The sequence below is a fragment of the Etheostoma spectabile genome, unplaced genomic scaffold (assembly GCF_008692095.1).
Source record: "Etheostoma spectabile isolate EspeVRDwgs_2016 unplaced genomic scaffold, UIUC_Espe_1.0 scaffold272, whole genome shotgun sequence".
NCBI lineage: Eukaryota > Metazoa > Chordata > Actinopteri > Perciformes > Percidae > Etheostoma > Etheostoma spectabile.
In genome coordinates this window covers 73609-89896 of record NW_022605576.1, presented here as the reverse complement: position 1 = coordinate 89896, position 16288 = coordinate 73609, and the positions used below count along the sequence as shown (strand labels likewise).

Genomic DNA, 16288 nt, shown 5'->3' with positions numbered 1-16288 from the left:
TTTTCCTCCCTCTGCAATACATTTTAATAAATGAAATGTCACGGTCGAGAGGAGCATATGAACCCAAACGCAGGAGACAACCGCCACTGAAAGACCACGCTTTATTACAGGATTAGTGCAGGCAAGACAATCTGGCCTCACCATGACAAAACCAAGGATCCAAACAAAAAGGGAACTGAAATACACAACATACAGTACATATGATTTATGATACAAGATACCAGGTAGTCTTTCCCCAAATAAAGCTTCTTTTATGTCCGCTCTCTGTAAATCATGAGGTATTTTTATTGTAAGTATGGGTCGTGATCAGCTGCTTGTACAAACAAGACTTTTTTGGGGAGGACAGTGTTGAATTCAGAAGCTGTTTCAGTAGCAGTCCCATGGACAGCTGATGGACTAACAGTGTGTATTTTACAAAAAATACTTTATATAATATTGCCACCTGAGGGTTTTCACATAGTAAAACCACACTGGTCCTGAATGATTCAAATCTGACTGTGCCATTGTCCAACGGAGCTCTGATTGTACTCTGAACTACATCACAAAGATAGGTACTCTAAAATGAAATTATTACCATTCAAAGTTGCTCCTCTCCATGTCAATAAACTGAACTTTCCGTCAGATGTCCTATCAGAAAAGAGTCAAAAACTATTTTGTTCTCATATCTAATGAGAAGAACTCCTGGTCCCTTGATTTAGCATCAGGTCAGAGGTGACGTGCTTCATGTGGGCCGATAAAAGCAGCTGAGGGAGTTAATTGAGTTTTTCAGCTTGTTGACAGGAGTTGTTTTCAACGCTTCGAAAAAAGTGATGTAAATCCTGTGGTAGTTGGCGGAGCTGCAGTGATGCTAGATAATTGTGAAGCTGTCTAATTTGCAGATGCCCCGCTGGTAAAGGCCTCCCAGACTCACCTTCTCTCCTGTCAAACACCTCAACTGGTAATTATGTACTAATTACACACACCCACACACCCACACACATTCACACACACACACACACAAGCACGTGGTAAGCCTCAGAGCAGCACATTCGCAATTGTCTAGAAATCCTTTTTGTAACTTGGATACATTGAGGAGAGACTAAGGATGTAGATCAGATACTGTAAATGAGCCAATTTGAACGTGTTGATGATGTGTTTTTTGTGTAGAAGATAATAGTGGACCTTGGCATTACATGTAATGGCATTACATGGCAAACAGTGGCAATTTTAGTAACAATAAAGATAATAGACCTATAAATCATAACACGTAGTAGCAATGCAGGGTGTAGCAGGGCGTCGAGCAGGACCACGGCAGCAGCTGCAACCACGATCCAGGTGTCACCACAATCTGAGGAAAAGTGCGAGGCGAGAATGCACAAGTTAAATTAGTAACAAGCATTACTGGGCCACATATGGAGAGAGGAAGGAGACAGGAGCTCAGTGTGTCAAAGGATGACCCCCCGACAGTCTAACCCTACAGCATCATGACTGAGAGCTGGTCCAAGGCAGACCCGGGCCAGCTCTAACTATAAGACGTATCATAGAGGAGAGTTTTAGGGTTAATGTAGAGATGGAGTCTGCCTCCTGAACCCAAACTGGGAGCACCAGGTTCCATAGAAGAGGACCCTAACAGGCTCTGGGTACTACAAGGAACTCTGCATTCTTAAAGGACTTATTTTAGCAACCTGATAATAAGGAATTACAATAGTCCAGCCTCGAGGTTACAAATGTATGGACTTGTTTTGGGGTTAGTTGATAGATTTAACATAGTAGCTCTTAAGGAGCCAACTGACAAGTATAGTTGCAGTATCAGCCCCATATCCAGGGGCCTGACCATGCAAGGATCTGGATGTGAGAGAAATCATTTTAAACTGATTCCATTATTTGACATGGAGGCAGTAAATAGTCTCTTTGTCCTAGTGGCAGCATTCACGATTGGCTAAAGGCAAACAAGAGCAAACATACTAAGTGTGGATATGTTGATCTAGTGTGTCAAACGCCGAGCTGTGGTCAACAAGTCCCAACACAGAACAATCATTAAACTGGCATTAGAAACCCTCAGGAGAGCAGTTTCTGCAGAGTGCTGTTTCCGTTCCCCTTAATGAAGCTTATGATAAATATTAGATGGGCGGGTCACAGGATGAATACAGGACCTAACAGTTGTTACCTTATCAACAAAGAAGGTACTCAGCTGACACTAAATGAACTAGGCTTGTAGTTTAAAAAAAAAAAGCTCATTACTTTAAACATGACGCAGTTAGTACAACGAGTGCATTTAAATGTTGCTTAATAGGTAAATATGATTTATTTCAAATAGTTAATTCATTTGATCCGACTTTTCTTTCCCTGTTTCTTTTTTGTCTTTGTAAAAAGTATTGTCATGTTCTGGCAGCCCTCCATGGAGTCTGTGTGTGAGCTGCCTTGTTATCCCACATGCTATCATCCCCAGAGCAGGGCTTCCCATTCAGCCCAACTCCTCCGAGCCTCCATCTGCTCTCCACACGACCCTGCACAGCGTTTAGTCGGCCGGGCCCTGGTCCGGCTGCTGATTCAAATCAGAAATGTTTGCTCTGCTGAGGGAAAGGTTGTCCACGTTTTGCTCAGCCCAAGGAAGTGGCGTGCCAGGCTCCCTTTCAGGGTCAGAGCGTGGTGCCGTGGACAGAGGACGGCCCAGTGTCCGTCCTCAGAGCTGGATGAGCTGGATGAGGCTGTGTGTGAGGCACCATACACCCATGATCAACAGTTACTCAAGCACTCAACTTACAAGTGGGAGGAAGTCTTGTTTTCCTTTTTTAATAATCCATTTATATTTACATTATTTCACAAACGAAAAACTAAATAAAAACATCAAAAGATCCTACATATTGAAGACAATACATCTACCCACTCAGGTAGAAATTCATAATGTAGTGAGGGAAAAAAAGGATAATCTGCCTATAATTATGAATGTTGCGCAAATAATAGAAATAACCATTTTGCAAACAATGTACTATGTTACGTTGTTGTTAAGTTGTTATATAATGGGTTAGTTACCTGAACAAAAATATGTGAGGATACAAACAAATGTACAACTCAATAGCAACAATAAATCATGAAATAAGTCATACAAATGATATATTATATTTAATAGATAACAATAATAATTTAAAAAAAAACTATTAATAGATAGTGTGTCTTTTTTTGGATACTTATTTGCTAACTGCTGTTTTCTCTGCCTGCTAATTATGAGTGCTAACTGCTGCTATAGAGAAAGACCTGGGACGTTCTAATGAGAGAAGTTGCATTATGGGAAGTGTAGGATCCAGTAGTCCTAGGGTCTGAATGTTAGGAATTGTCCTCCTCCTCTGTTGCTTGTGACTTCTTACCCATTAACCTGACTTATGTGAGTGCCCTAACTTTCTATAAGGGCAATATTAAAATGTTGGAGTGCCCCTTTAAAAAAATCATTTTTTCCATTGTTCTTCTACTGATCTCTTCATGGTCTAAAGTACATAAGACATCCCATGTTCCCAATTCTGAAAAACTCTGAGGTCCCGTGTCCAGGACATATTTACAGAAATGATAATTAATGTGTGTTGTCCTTTATGAAATAAAGGATAAGAAAAGAAAATAAGAAAATGCCTCCATCTGGATTAGTAAGAAAGAAGTGAGATGACATGGTGAGTAATACCTCCCTCCGGCTGGGCATGAAGAGATGATGAAGGAGAAGATGAAGAAGAATGAATATGCCACCAGCACTGTGGGCTTCAACCCCTACCCATAAAAGAAATGAAATCATTTGAAGTAAATTGAATGTCTGTGTTACACATCACACTATGTTTGGATATCACAGATACTGAGGAAGTATTATAAAAACACAGGTCTTAAAATCAGGTTCAGATGGTGTAGTAGGAGTATGTTGGTTTTAATGTTATTTATTTTATACAATTATGATAAATTAGAAACATGGTCTCTCACCAGCAGGTTCTGAGGCAGTGAGGGGCTTTCACACCTTCCCCGTTTGGTCAAGACTCTCAGACTTTTCAGTTGGGAAACCTCCCCGAACACAGTCTGGACCAGGCGGCCGTCAGCTGGGAAAAAAATCTCAAAAACTCCAGAGAAAGGAGACGAGAGGACTAGGAAGCTCATCTACAAAACAATTTGTCCATATCCTTGACGTTTCACTTCCAGGATTGCTCCAGGACCACCGGGAATTCCACCGGATATCCGTCCCCTTCATCTGTCTCTGTGTTGGCGTTAGGGTTAGGGTTAGGGTGAGAACCCTCACCCTCACACCTATTCAATGGAATAGGTGTGACCCCGCATATTCGATGCTTGGATCGAAGGAGTCTGCTCCGACAGTTCAATCTTCTGTAGAGGCGCTATGAAACGAGGATCGTGCCATTTTGGATATATGGGGTGCTTAATGTCTGATTTTACATAGAACTACCTGTCCCAATAAGGTAATATGCAGCCTGTTATGATACAAATATCACCATTCACCAGAATTAGGAAAATTAAGTGTAAAGTGTTATTTATTATTTCAAAAATGACCTTATCTGAAAATGGGCTCCCAGCAGTGTGCGTTCCAGTGTTGTTGCTCGCTCTGTGCCGTGTGTTCTTTTCTTTGTGTGTCTGTAGCGGACTGGAGGCTGCGCCACATCCTCCGTGGGATGGAGTAGCTGTTGAAGTCCTCTGTCTGTAATTTGTAGTTGTGTTTTGCAGACCTCTCACCTCTCCTCAGTTCGCTCTGCACGCCGCAGGCTGAGGTCAGCTGACGGCTAATTCTTTTCAACAAATTAACACTGCTGCTTACCGCCCACAGAGTAGGGCATGAAAAATTGAAGAAATATATTTACACATCTTTAAATTTTAGCCAGATAGCCACGTAATGACTGACAATTGGAGTGGGTTTATTATCAAGCTCAGTCACTCAGTATGTTCATTTCCCCTTTAAAACCCTAATGGGTTAGTGGGTTAGGGTTAGGGTTACTAACTAACCGCTTCTCTGGGCATGAGCTCATCTGAGATGGACTGACACAAAGTGGTCTGACCACTGATCTGAGTCCACATTTCAAATTGTTTTGGGGAAATCCTGGACATCATGTCCTCCGGGCTACAGAGGAAAAGGACCATCCCGATTGTGATCAGCGCAAAGTTCAAAAGCACACATCTGTGATGGTATGGGGTGTGACTTGTACATCTGTGAAGGCACCATTAATGCTGAAAGGTACAAACAGGTTTTGGAGTAACATATGTTGCCATCCAAGCAACGTCTTTTTCATAGACGTCCCTGGTAATTTCAGCAGGACAATGCTAAGCCACATTCTGCACATGTTACAACTGCGTGGCTTCCTAGTAAAAGAGTAAGGTACTAAACTGGCCTGCCTGCAGCCCAGACCTGTCTCCTATTGAAAATGTCTGGCCAGTGTGAAGCACAAAATACGACAACAGAGACTGAAGTTGTACATCAAGCAAGAATGGGAAAGAATTCCGAACAATGTCAACAGTGGCTAAGATGATATTGGAGTCAATGGATGAGGAAGGCTAGCTGCTGTCATAGAAAAGAAGAAAAAGAAGGTGGAATGTCCGTCCTCTGAATAACGCCAGACATATATATGGTGAGTTCAATATCTCGTGAAACAAATAAGGATGATAAACAAAGAGAAGATCTTTGAACCTGCACAATGATTGGATGACCTGCTTGGGGGGTTCAAGCCTTTCATTCCCCATAAAGAAGTCATCTTAACGCAGTGAGTTTACAAGAGAGACCTGCAGTCACTCTGAGAGTCCCGGCATCCGGTTACCTTCAAACTCCTCCATGCTTCCTGTTTCCGCTTTGTCGTGCAAAGAAATAGAGTGGTGCACGACCTCTGGTCACATTGTCATGTGACAGGTCTTGCACGGCGACTGTAAAGAAGGCTTAAGGATGTTCCGGTTCCAAATGTTTATTGGGTGTTGTTAAAAGGAAAAGTGATTTTTGGAACGTGTGGCAGGCATCTTATTCAAAATGAGTCAAGATTTGCAAAAAAACTAAAAAGTTTATCAATTTGAACATTATGTATTCTATTTTTCACCATGTCCCAACTTCATTGGAATTGGCGTTTGTATGTTGTCCAACGTATTCACATGGAATATTGGCTTTACTTGAACCTAGATTAGAACGTTTAAAAAAAAAGATCCTGTCACATTGTGATGTGGACATGGGTTGATTAAAGAGCACGTAAGAGAAGTGTGCTTGTCTCAAGCAACACTTCCATAACCCTGTGATGGCCACATGTTATTTTTAGAGCACTGGTGGATGATAATGAGCTTAAAAATGTATGGTTTCCTTTCAGCACAGCAGAGAAGCGAGCCAGACTCTTTCCCCCGTACAGATTTCTCTGGTTAAATCATCCCAATTAGCCAGCAGACCCAGACGGCATCTCTGGGGAACAGGCTCCCTGCGGGAGGGCCACATTAAATGAATCAGACTGTGCAGAAACGCTTGTGTTTTTTTAAATAAAACAACACTTTTCTTCTTTCCAAAGTCTTTGAATTCAGGCTGAATGGATTTCCAACAGATACATATTTAATGATTGTGTCTTCCACACCTTTGTGACTCCACATAGGGATTCAAATTATAATCTTTGCTGGAACATTTGGAACATTTTCACATCCTACAGTCCCTGTGTGAAGTCTAACCTGATGTATAATTAGGATCTCCTCAGCCAGCTGACAATCACACACTATTAAAGTCACAGTGCAGAGCCTGAAATCCTTTTCTTTACTACTAAGTACTCTTTTAATATCGTATTATAAGTATATGAGTTTCCATAATTTAAGCTTTTGTTCCACTTGACTGTAAGAGGATATCATCCGAGGAAGCACAGACTCAACCCTTGTAGTTGAAATGTAGAATTTCTTCTCTTACTTTGGATTTTAAAGAGCATTTCATATCTCGTATTTAATGACTATCATCTCCGTGCTTTTTCCAATCAAAGCGTGTCGCGTGGAGTTTAAAGTTCAGTGAAGAAGACGACCTACTGCTCTCATTTCCAGATGTTCTCACATCCTCCAGTATTTAACATTCCAAAAGTAACCACCCCCCATCCTTCCATGTTCACATTTCATCCAATGACTAATCAGTGTTGTGATGACAGCATCCTGTGACAATGACACCAACACAGCAGCTACTAGCTCGTAGGAAGACCCTGTCTCCTGCCCTGCAGCAGAGCATGATTCAAAATGTTACAACAGCAAATGTTGTGCGAGAAAGGAAATGCATTCAACAGGTTTGTGAGAGCTCTGGGATACACAGAATGAGTTTTGATGAGAAACACTCCACAGGGTACCTTTAGGTTGGTATGGCTAAAGATATCGCTTTATGCATATTCATGTAGTCCATTTTTAATATCCAAATATAGGTTAGTGCAGCTTTGAGGAAATGTTAGTGATATCTTGCATGGACAATAGATTGCTCTAATCTACTCAACGGGCCTGGCCGGCTTCATAAATCATATTCTGCTACATCGGTCACAAGTTTAACAAATGCAAAACTATATCAAGCATCCGTTTGCACACTCTTGCACAGCTCATGCAGTATGATCCACCTGTATGATCTGTATGTCCCAAAGCCAAAAAACTGTAATGCAGGCTTCTTTTGCAGGACTTCCCAAAAATAACACATTGCTTTCCTGTGTGTGTGTGTGTGTGTGTGTGTGTGTGTGTGTATGTGTGTAATTGTAAATGGTAATTGTAAAGCCCATTGAGTTGACCTGTGTATGACATGTGCTTTACATAAGTGACGGACTTGACTAAATGTGAAATTGTTTTTTTCTGTTGATTCTTATTGGGATATCTGAAAGAGAGTTATGTTTCAATGACATACATTTTCTGACTACAAACCAACAAGCACTTTGGTATGAGTCAGACCTTAGTGATGCATGTCCATCCGAACACATTCCAGCTTTTCACACATTCTTTGCTCACACTGCAGAAAGCTCAAAATGAGACTACAGTATTCATTAGACAAATATGTTGAATCTTTATAAGGATTTAGAGGCCAAATTCTGGGAAACAGGAAATTGAAAACCAAGTGCTAAGTAACCTTTAAAACGACAGACTCTCCCTTTGATCAATCTCTTTCTCTAATATTCCCTTTGCTGCATCATTAGCACAATGTATTCTTCATTTTGTTTCTCACAAAGCCCTGGGAGAGTACAAGACTCCGCTGAGCTATAATAAAGGCACCCAAGCATGTGCCTGAAATAAACGTATTAACCAGCGCCAATTAGGCCTGGATTCTATTGCTGAGGAGACCTTGTTAAGACATCGGCAAACAAGCAGAGAAACAGAAGGGCTTTAGTGCGGTGGACAGAAAGAATACTGCTCCAAGAGTTGAGAAAGTTGCTATGGTAAAGGGAACCCTTAACAACACTGACTATAGTAAGAGTCGGATCAAACTCCACAGCATAATACATTCAAGTATTTAGTAACACCTAGTGGCAGCCAGAGGCAACTACACATGCCTACGAATGCATGTTATCAGCTACAGCACCAGCTGTTTTAAGAATTCTCCTCAGAGACCAGAACATATACAGGGAATGAACACTGCTACTAAAGGAAGATGGAGGTAGTTTTCAACCTAGATCTAAATCTAAAAACAATTTATGCTAAATATACACTCGCCACCTTCGTTGTTATTCAGAAATTAAAGAGAGAGAGAGAGCATTATTCTTTGGTGTATTATAACTGTTGGTGAATATAATTGTGGTTGACAAGAAAATTCAAGTTAATTTTCAGTGTGTGAATTTAGCATGCTCAAAAATGTCGAATGACGGGAATATGAGAGTGAAGGAACGAAGGATGGTGGTTCACGCTGCAGGAGGTGAAGATGCTCAACAGTACAATGAACGGATGAAAGTGGACTTTTACAAGAACAAAACCCAAACAAAACGAAAATCAAATAATTGAACATGAAGCAAAATAGTGCGTGAAATAATAAAAATAACCACATTGAGCGGGGTAAATCTCTGTAAATAGTAGCTAAGCAAGATTTTTCAAAGAGGAATTTAGGATTTAGAAGGCCTCCCTTCCCAACAGTACTCTGCTGTCCGTCAGACCCCCGCAAGTAGAGTTTTAAGATACGTTCACACCACAAGTCTTGATGCCTAATTGGGATTTTTTGCTCAGTTCTGATTTTTTTGTTTACATGTCCTTTTAAACTGCGGCCTGTATCAGATTCCAGTGTGAACTGCTTGAGGTTTCGAACTGACCCCCACGCGCAAAAGAACAATAACAATGACATCAGACGCAGCGCGCTGCTGCTCTATAGTTAGGGAGGATATGGAGGAAGCATTTAGATTTGATGTCAGAATGTTTCTGTAATCGCAGCCGTGACATTAATGAGCAAGTGTTGAGGAGAAGAATGAAGAAAAGAGAGCCAAATTGGCAATTTTGACCTTTTGCGGTGTTATGGCTGCAAATTCACTGCAGAGGTCTGCGTGACCGCACGACCAATTTGCACGTTAAAACGGCTACGGGCCTCCACCAGTTTCCTCTGGCTTTGCCCTGCTCGGGCATCTTCTGGGACCTATCGCACGCACTCACGCTCATGAGATGTGCCGGTGGTGCCCCCGGCCCTAAAGGATCGGGATCCCACCTCAGCCAGCCCTCGCTTTCATTGCGCCATGGGGCGACCCTCTGACTCGTGCGCACACTTCAAACTGCGGCCACATTGAAAAAAATGTTATCTGGGTCTGATTCAGGACCACATATGGAAGTGGCTTGAATCTGACTTAAAGAAATTGGATCTGGGCTAGATCTGGGTGTTCACACCTGACCAGGTCACTTAACCCTAAAAGATTTGGGCCACTTTTGATGTTTGATATGGTCGGGGAGGGCGTTCCAGAGGGTGGGTGCAGCAGCTGAGAAGGCTCTGTCGCCCCAGGTCCGGAACTTGGTCCTGATGGTCTCGAGTGTGTTAGCATCAACGGACCTGTGGAGGGGGATGTGTGTTAGCATCAACGGACCTGGGGGGGAGGGGGGGTGATGTGGCGGGTGAGGAGGTCAGAGACTTATGGAGGTTATTAAGTGATTTAAATGTGAGGAAAAGTGTTTTGGAGAACAGGGGGGATGTGGTCTCGGCGGCGGGTGGAGATGAGAAGGTGTCCAGCTGAGTTCTGGACGTATTGGAGTTTGTTGGTGAATGCTGGTGCAGTAGTCCAGTCTGGAGGCGATGAGGGCATGGACGGGTGTTTCAGCTCTAGTGGTGGACAGAGACGGGCGGAGGCATGCAGTGGAGCGAAGGTGAAAGGAGGAGGTTTTGTTGGTGACGTGGTTGACATGTGGTTCAAAGGAGAGGGTGGGATTGAAGATGTTTCCAAAGGTTGCGGATGAAGGTGGAGGGGGGAACGTTGGAGAAGAGTTCCCTCTCATTCCTCCTTCTCTGGTGTTCCCCCTCTCATTCCCCTTGCTCTGGTGTTTTCCCCTATCATTCCCCTGCTCTGGTTTTCCCCCTCTCATTCCTCCTCTCTGGTGTTCCCCCTCTTTCCCCTTGCTCTGGTGTTTCCTCCCCCCTCTCATTCCTCCTTCTCTGGTGTTCCCCCTCTATTCCCCTTGCTCTGGTGTTCCTCCCCCCTCTCATTCCCCCTGCTCTGGTGTTTCCCCCCTCTCTTCCCCTTCTCTGGTGTTCCCCCTCTCATTCCCCTGCTCTGGTGTTTCCCCCCTCTCATTCCTCCTTCTCTGGTGTTCCCCCTCTCATTCCCCCTGCTCTGGTGTTTCCTCCCCTCTCATTCCTCCTTCTCTGGTGTTCCCCCTCTCATTCCACCTGCTCTGCTGTTTCCCCCCCTCTCATTCCCACTACTCTGGGTTTCCCCCCTCTCCTAATCCCTTGCTCTGGTGTTTCCCCCCTCTCATTCCCCCTGCTCTGAGCAAGATGGAGCATTCTTTTTGCAATCATTTAACAGTAACTACCAGTCTGTTTAGCAGTAACTAATCATTAGTTTTTGGAATTACAGTCAATCAATAACTAATCATTAACTTAATGGAAATGGAATTGGAATGGAAATTACCTTATTGGAATGTGTTACCAGTTCTTTACTGGAGATAAAAACTTGGTGCATGGATATCATTTTTGGCTCAAAATTTCATTTTTTTAGCAAACTTGGATTTGGAGATTGGCTCTGTGATGCTATGACATATGAAGCCAAAACGCTATTTGACCTCACTGTATCTGTTATCATCTCCCAGATAAATTATGAAAAAGGGAAAAACACAGATCTTTCACAGAATTCTTTCAGTCTACCAGGCACCATTACTTGGTTTTGCCATCAACACTATGGACTGGGAGCATTATCAATTGAAAGTATGATGACTTAAAAAGGGGAGTTAGTACAAACCTACTATTTAATCAGTCAATGTATTGTAAAAGGATTTACTGTGTAATGTAAAACTACAGTGGTTGTTTATGGTCTAAACAGATTTCAATAAAGATCAATGAGTTTTTACGCAGATATGACACAAAAAACCTTAACTATGTGCTACTTTGTGTCAGATTCCATTTTAAATGGTATCAGTCTTCCAAAAGTCCAAATTCTGGTGTGAAATAACCTTGTCAGAAAAGAATATGAAGCCAACCATTAACAATGATAGAACTAACTAATTGCGAGATGTATGGATCAAATGTTCAGAGTAATCACAGCCCTGTGCAGAGAAATATTAAAATGTGATAATATCAGCGATGCCTGTCTGTGTGGCTGCTGTGAGGCTCAGTAACACCTCTGTATACATCTTACCTCCAACACACAGGAAATTAAACTTGTTTTCGTTCCCCTGATACTTCCTGCCAGGAGATTAGATCACCATGGTGAACTTACCTCACTCACTGATGTATACCGCACCGGTGTCAGACTGTCCCTCAGAGGCCACTGTAGGAGCCTCTCGGCCACATGTCTTTCCTGCCAATAATCAGCCCATTAAAATGAATGATTTCACCCAGACCGTGCACTGTACATAATCGTCAATTAGCCACTGGCGTCGAGATGGCACCTCTGCTAACCTCCGGTCGGCTGGAGCCTCATTATGGGAGTGTGACTCACTCATGATCACAGCCAGTCTCTGGGCAATAAGAAAAGATCAGCTTCAGGTCCACGAGATTCACATTCACAGAGCAATGAAATGAACTGTGAGCAGCATCTTCTCGCTGCTTGATCATCTAAACGGGAGGAGGCTTAGTTAGAACGCTTCGTTTTTTAATGACACAATTAGACAATGATGAAGAGGGAAAGAGGGGGCAGGAGGTCAAACTGACAGACAGACAGACATACAATCAGACAGAGACACAGACAGACAGGCAGACACACAGACACACAGGTAGACAGACAGACACTCAGACAGAGAGACAGACAGAGGCCAGACAGGGTTTGTAACCGGTAACAGAACACATCAGCTTCAGTTGTAATCACTGTCAGCTGTATCATGGCTCACACTTCCCAAAGTTCAAAAAAGAGGACGTGCACACGACGTAGTTGCTGCAGGACAAAAGAGTGAATGGTCAAGGAAGGTTAAGTCCAGTCCAAGGTTAACAGCTTAATGCTCTGGAGAAAGGCTTGTATAGTGTACATAAGGCACACTACAATCTGTTGTATTCAGTCTCTGTAGCTGGAGCTCTGTAGTCTCTACAGAGCTCCAGGACACCAGCTACCAGCAGCAGTTGCTGGTTGGATTCTCTAGCAGAGCGCCAGGACACCAGCTACCAGCAGCAGTTGCTGGTTGGATTTATTTTTTTTTTTTTTTTTGTCTCTACAGAGATCCAGGACACCAGCTACGCAGCAGTTGCTGGTTGTATTTAGTCTCTACAGAGCTCCAGGACACCAGCTACCAGTAGCAGTTGCTGGTTGTATTTAGCTCTACAGAGCTCAGGAACACAGCTACCAGCAGCAGTTGCTGGTTGTATTAGTCTACAGAGCTCCAGGACACAGATACCAGTAGCAGTTGCTGGTTGGATTTAGTCCTACAGAGCTCCAGGACACCAGCTACCAGCAGCAGTTGCTGGTTGTATTTAGTCTCTACAGAGCTCCAGGACACCAGCTACCAGCAGCAGTTGCTGGTTGGATTTAGTCTCTACAGAGCTCCAGGAACACAGCTCACCAGCAGCGTTGCTGGTTGTATTTAGGCTTACAGAGCTCCAGGACACCAGTACCAGGCAGTTGTGGTGGATTAGTCTCTACAGAGCTCAGGACACCAGCTACCGCAGCAGTTGCTGGTTGGATTTAGTCTCTACAGAGCTCCAGGACACCAGCTACCAGCAGCAGTTGCTGGTGGATTAGTCTCTACAGAGCTCCAGGACACACAGCTACCAGCAGCAGTTGCTGGTTGGATTTAGTTCTACAGCTCCAGGAACCAGTACCAGCAGCAGGTGTTGCTGGTTGGATTTAGTCTCTACAGAGCTCCAGGACACCAGCTACCAGCAGCAGTTGGTTAGCTGCCAACAGTTGACTGTGAGCCGGGTACAAGCACCACTAGGTTCTGCTCGTTTCAGGGGTCGTGGTAGTGGAGTTTAACCAGAAAAAAGCGCACCCTGTCTACCCTGATGGCTAAAACATGAGATGTGGTTGTTTCCAGGTTTCCCAGGATGACGGGGAGCCTCCAGTAGCAGTAGTAGAAGGGTTAGTGGACAGTGATGCTTCTCTCATTCAGATCAGCTAACAGCAGACTGTCAGCTCAGGTATTGGATATGCAAGTCATAGCTGATAAGAAGCGAGGAACGACAACACACAGGGGCAGTGGAAGAGATTAAAATGACTAAGAGCAGCTTCAGTGGATGACATTCAGCGGGACAGAGCCTGGAGCATCGTGCTGCACCCAATTCTCACTGCACATGACGACAAAAAGAAAGAAATGCCCACGGGGTGAAGAGGGAATCTGGAAACAGCGCAATAAGCTGTGAATGTTAGCTCCCCTCACTGCACCACCTGAAGGGAAAGCTATTGGTGTAATTGAAAGAAATAATCTCTGGGAAGAAAAAAAACTGAAATGGAAGATGAAGTAAAAAGGAGGAGGACGTTAATAGACCTTTTATAGCATAACTGTGTTATTTTAGACGGAGGGAAAACACACTCACTTCACTTCCCTAAAAACCTTCACATAAATTATTCAAATAGGTTGTGGGAGGGGGAGTCATTTGCATATAGATAAAAGTCAGTTTAATATTGTAAATTACCTTTTCATATGGCAATCTGGAAGATTTGGTTTTAATCTCTCAATGAATGTCTTGCTGTGTGTTTTTCTCTGCCTACCTGGAGTGTGGGAGTGGGTGGGGAGGATCAGCAGTGGGCGAGGTGGGGGGATGGAGATTTCACACAGGAAAAAGGTTCCCTATTCGTTTTCCTGCCTCGCCTTTAATTAATAGATTATGTACACATGCACACTCCTGTCAGTCTCTCTCAGAGCTTCTCATTACCACTGTGACCTCTCTTTCTGCTGCCCGGCAACCTCTAACACACACACACACACACACACACACACACACACACACACACACACACATCAGGCATAAGCATGTGGGCTTGATGAATGGTGGGTTTGGAAATGTACTGTGCTGGAGGAGTAGAACCAGTGAGTCCTGATGAGAAATTAGCAGTCCTGAGTCTAAACACTTCTACAAGTCCAAATAGTTAATAGTATAGTCAAGTTGTCAAATCAAAGCTGGTATTCAAAGGAAGGCCCGGTCTCAACCAGCACCAGCAAACAAAGGCCAGCATAGGGTTGGATAACACCAAGTAGGCTAACGTTACATTGAATTCTTATCTAAGGATAAAAATGAGTTGCATTAAACCACCACACAGATTTCCTTAGGTTGTTTGCCATTTGGCTAATTGAGTATTCCCTTAAGTGTTGCTAGAAGATCTTTAGAGAGCAATTGCCTCCTAAAGTTTTCAGGGACCTGTACCCATTGAGACATAACGTTTTTTGAAGCAGGCTGTTAAAGGTCCCATGGCATGACAATTTCACTTGATGAGGAAATTTCACTTGACTTATTCACTTGACTTATGATTTTTTTCTTTAACATATAGAGTTACCCCCAGCCTTGCCTCTGGTCCCCCGTGAATAGAAAAAGGGGGAGGGTGTAAACCGAGACCTGGGTATCCTGCTCTACGTTTGAAAAAATGAAAGCTCAGATGGGCCAATATTAGGGGACCATTGAGTCAGTATTACTGAGATACAGTATTAGGAACCACTAAGGTCTATATAAAAGAGACTTCAGATACAGTATTATTAATCTCTTTATATAGACCTTAGTGGTCCCTAATACTGTATCTGAAGTCTCTTTATATAGACCTTAGTGGTCCTATACGTATCTGAAGTCTCTTATATAGACCTTGTGGTCCCAATACTGTATCTGAAGTCTCTTTTATATAGACCTTATGTCCCCTAATACTGTATCTGAAGTCTCTTTATATAGACCTTAGTGGTTCCTAATACTGTATCTGAAGTCTCTTTTATATAGACCTTAGTGGTCCTTAATACTACTGTATCTGAAGTCTCTTGATATACATAGACCTTAGTGGTCCCTATTACTTTATCTGAAGGTCTCTTTTAATATGTACACCTTAGTGGTCCCTAATACTGTCTCTGAAGTCTCTTTTATATAGACCTTAGTGGTCCCTATACTGTATCTGAAGTCTCTTTATATAGACCTTAGTGGTTCCTAATACTGTATCTGAAGTCTCTTTTATAGACCTATAGTGGTCCCTAATACTGTATCTGAAGTCTCTTTTATATAGACCTTAGTGGCCCCTATTACTGTATCTGAAGTCTCTTTTATAGACCTAGTGGTTCCTAATACTGTATCTGAAGTCTCTTTTATATAGACCTTAGTGTGGTCCCTAATACTGTATCTGAAGTCTCTTTAATAGACCTTAGTGTCCCTATACTGGATCTGAAGTCTCTTTATATAGACCTTAGTGGTTCCTAATACTGTATCTGAGATCTCTTTTTATAGACCTTAGTGGTTCCTAATACTGTATCTCAGTAATACTGACTCAATGGTCCCCTAATATGGCCCATCTGAGCTTTCATTTTTCAAACGTAGAGCAGGATACCCAGGTCCGGTTTACACCCTCCCCATTTCTAGTCACTGGGGACCATAGGCAGGCTGGGGGAACTCATATAATGTGTAAAAAAAAAAATCATAAGTCAAGTGAATAAGTCAAGTGAAATTTCCTCATCAAGTGAAATTGTCATGCCATGGGACCTTTAACAGCCTGCTTCAAAAAACGTTATGTCTCAATGGGTACAGGTCCCTGAAAACTTTAGGAGCAATTGCTCTCTAAAGATGCTCTAGGCA

At 42.9% G+C, this 16288-nt stretch overlaps 1 long non-coding RNA gene across 1 annotated transcript in view; it reads left to right on the top strand.

Moving 5' to 3' along the window:
* Positions 1-214: 214 nt before the first annotated feature.
* The window catches only part of LOC116685860 (uncharacterized), a 25067-nt gene continuing 8993 nt past the window's right edge, over positions 215-16288 (top strand). Inside the window, exons 1-3 of the long non-coding RNA XR_004331067.1 lie at positions 215-227; positions 1043-1053; positions 7259-7263. This is a non-coding gene — a long non-coding RNA (uncharacterized LOC116685860). The remainder of the gene's footprint in view (positions 228-1042; positions 1054-7258; positions 7264-16288) is intronic.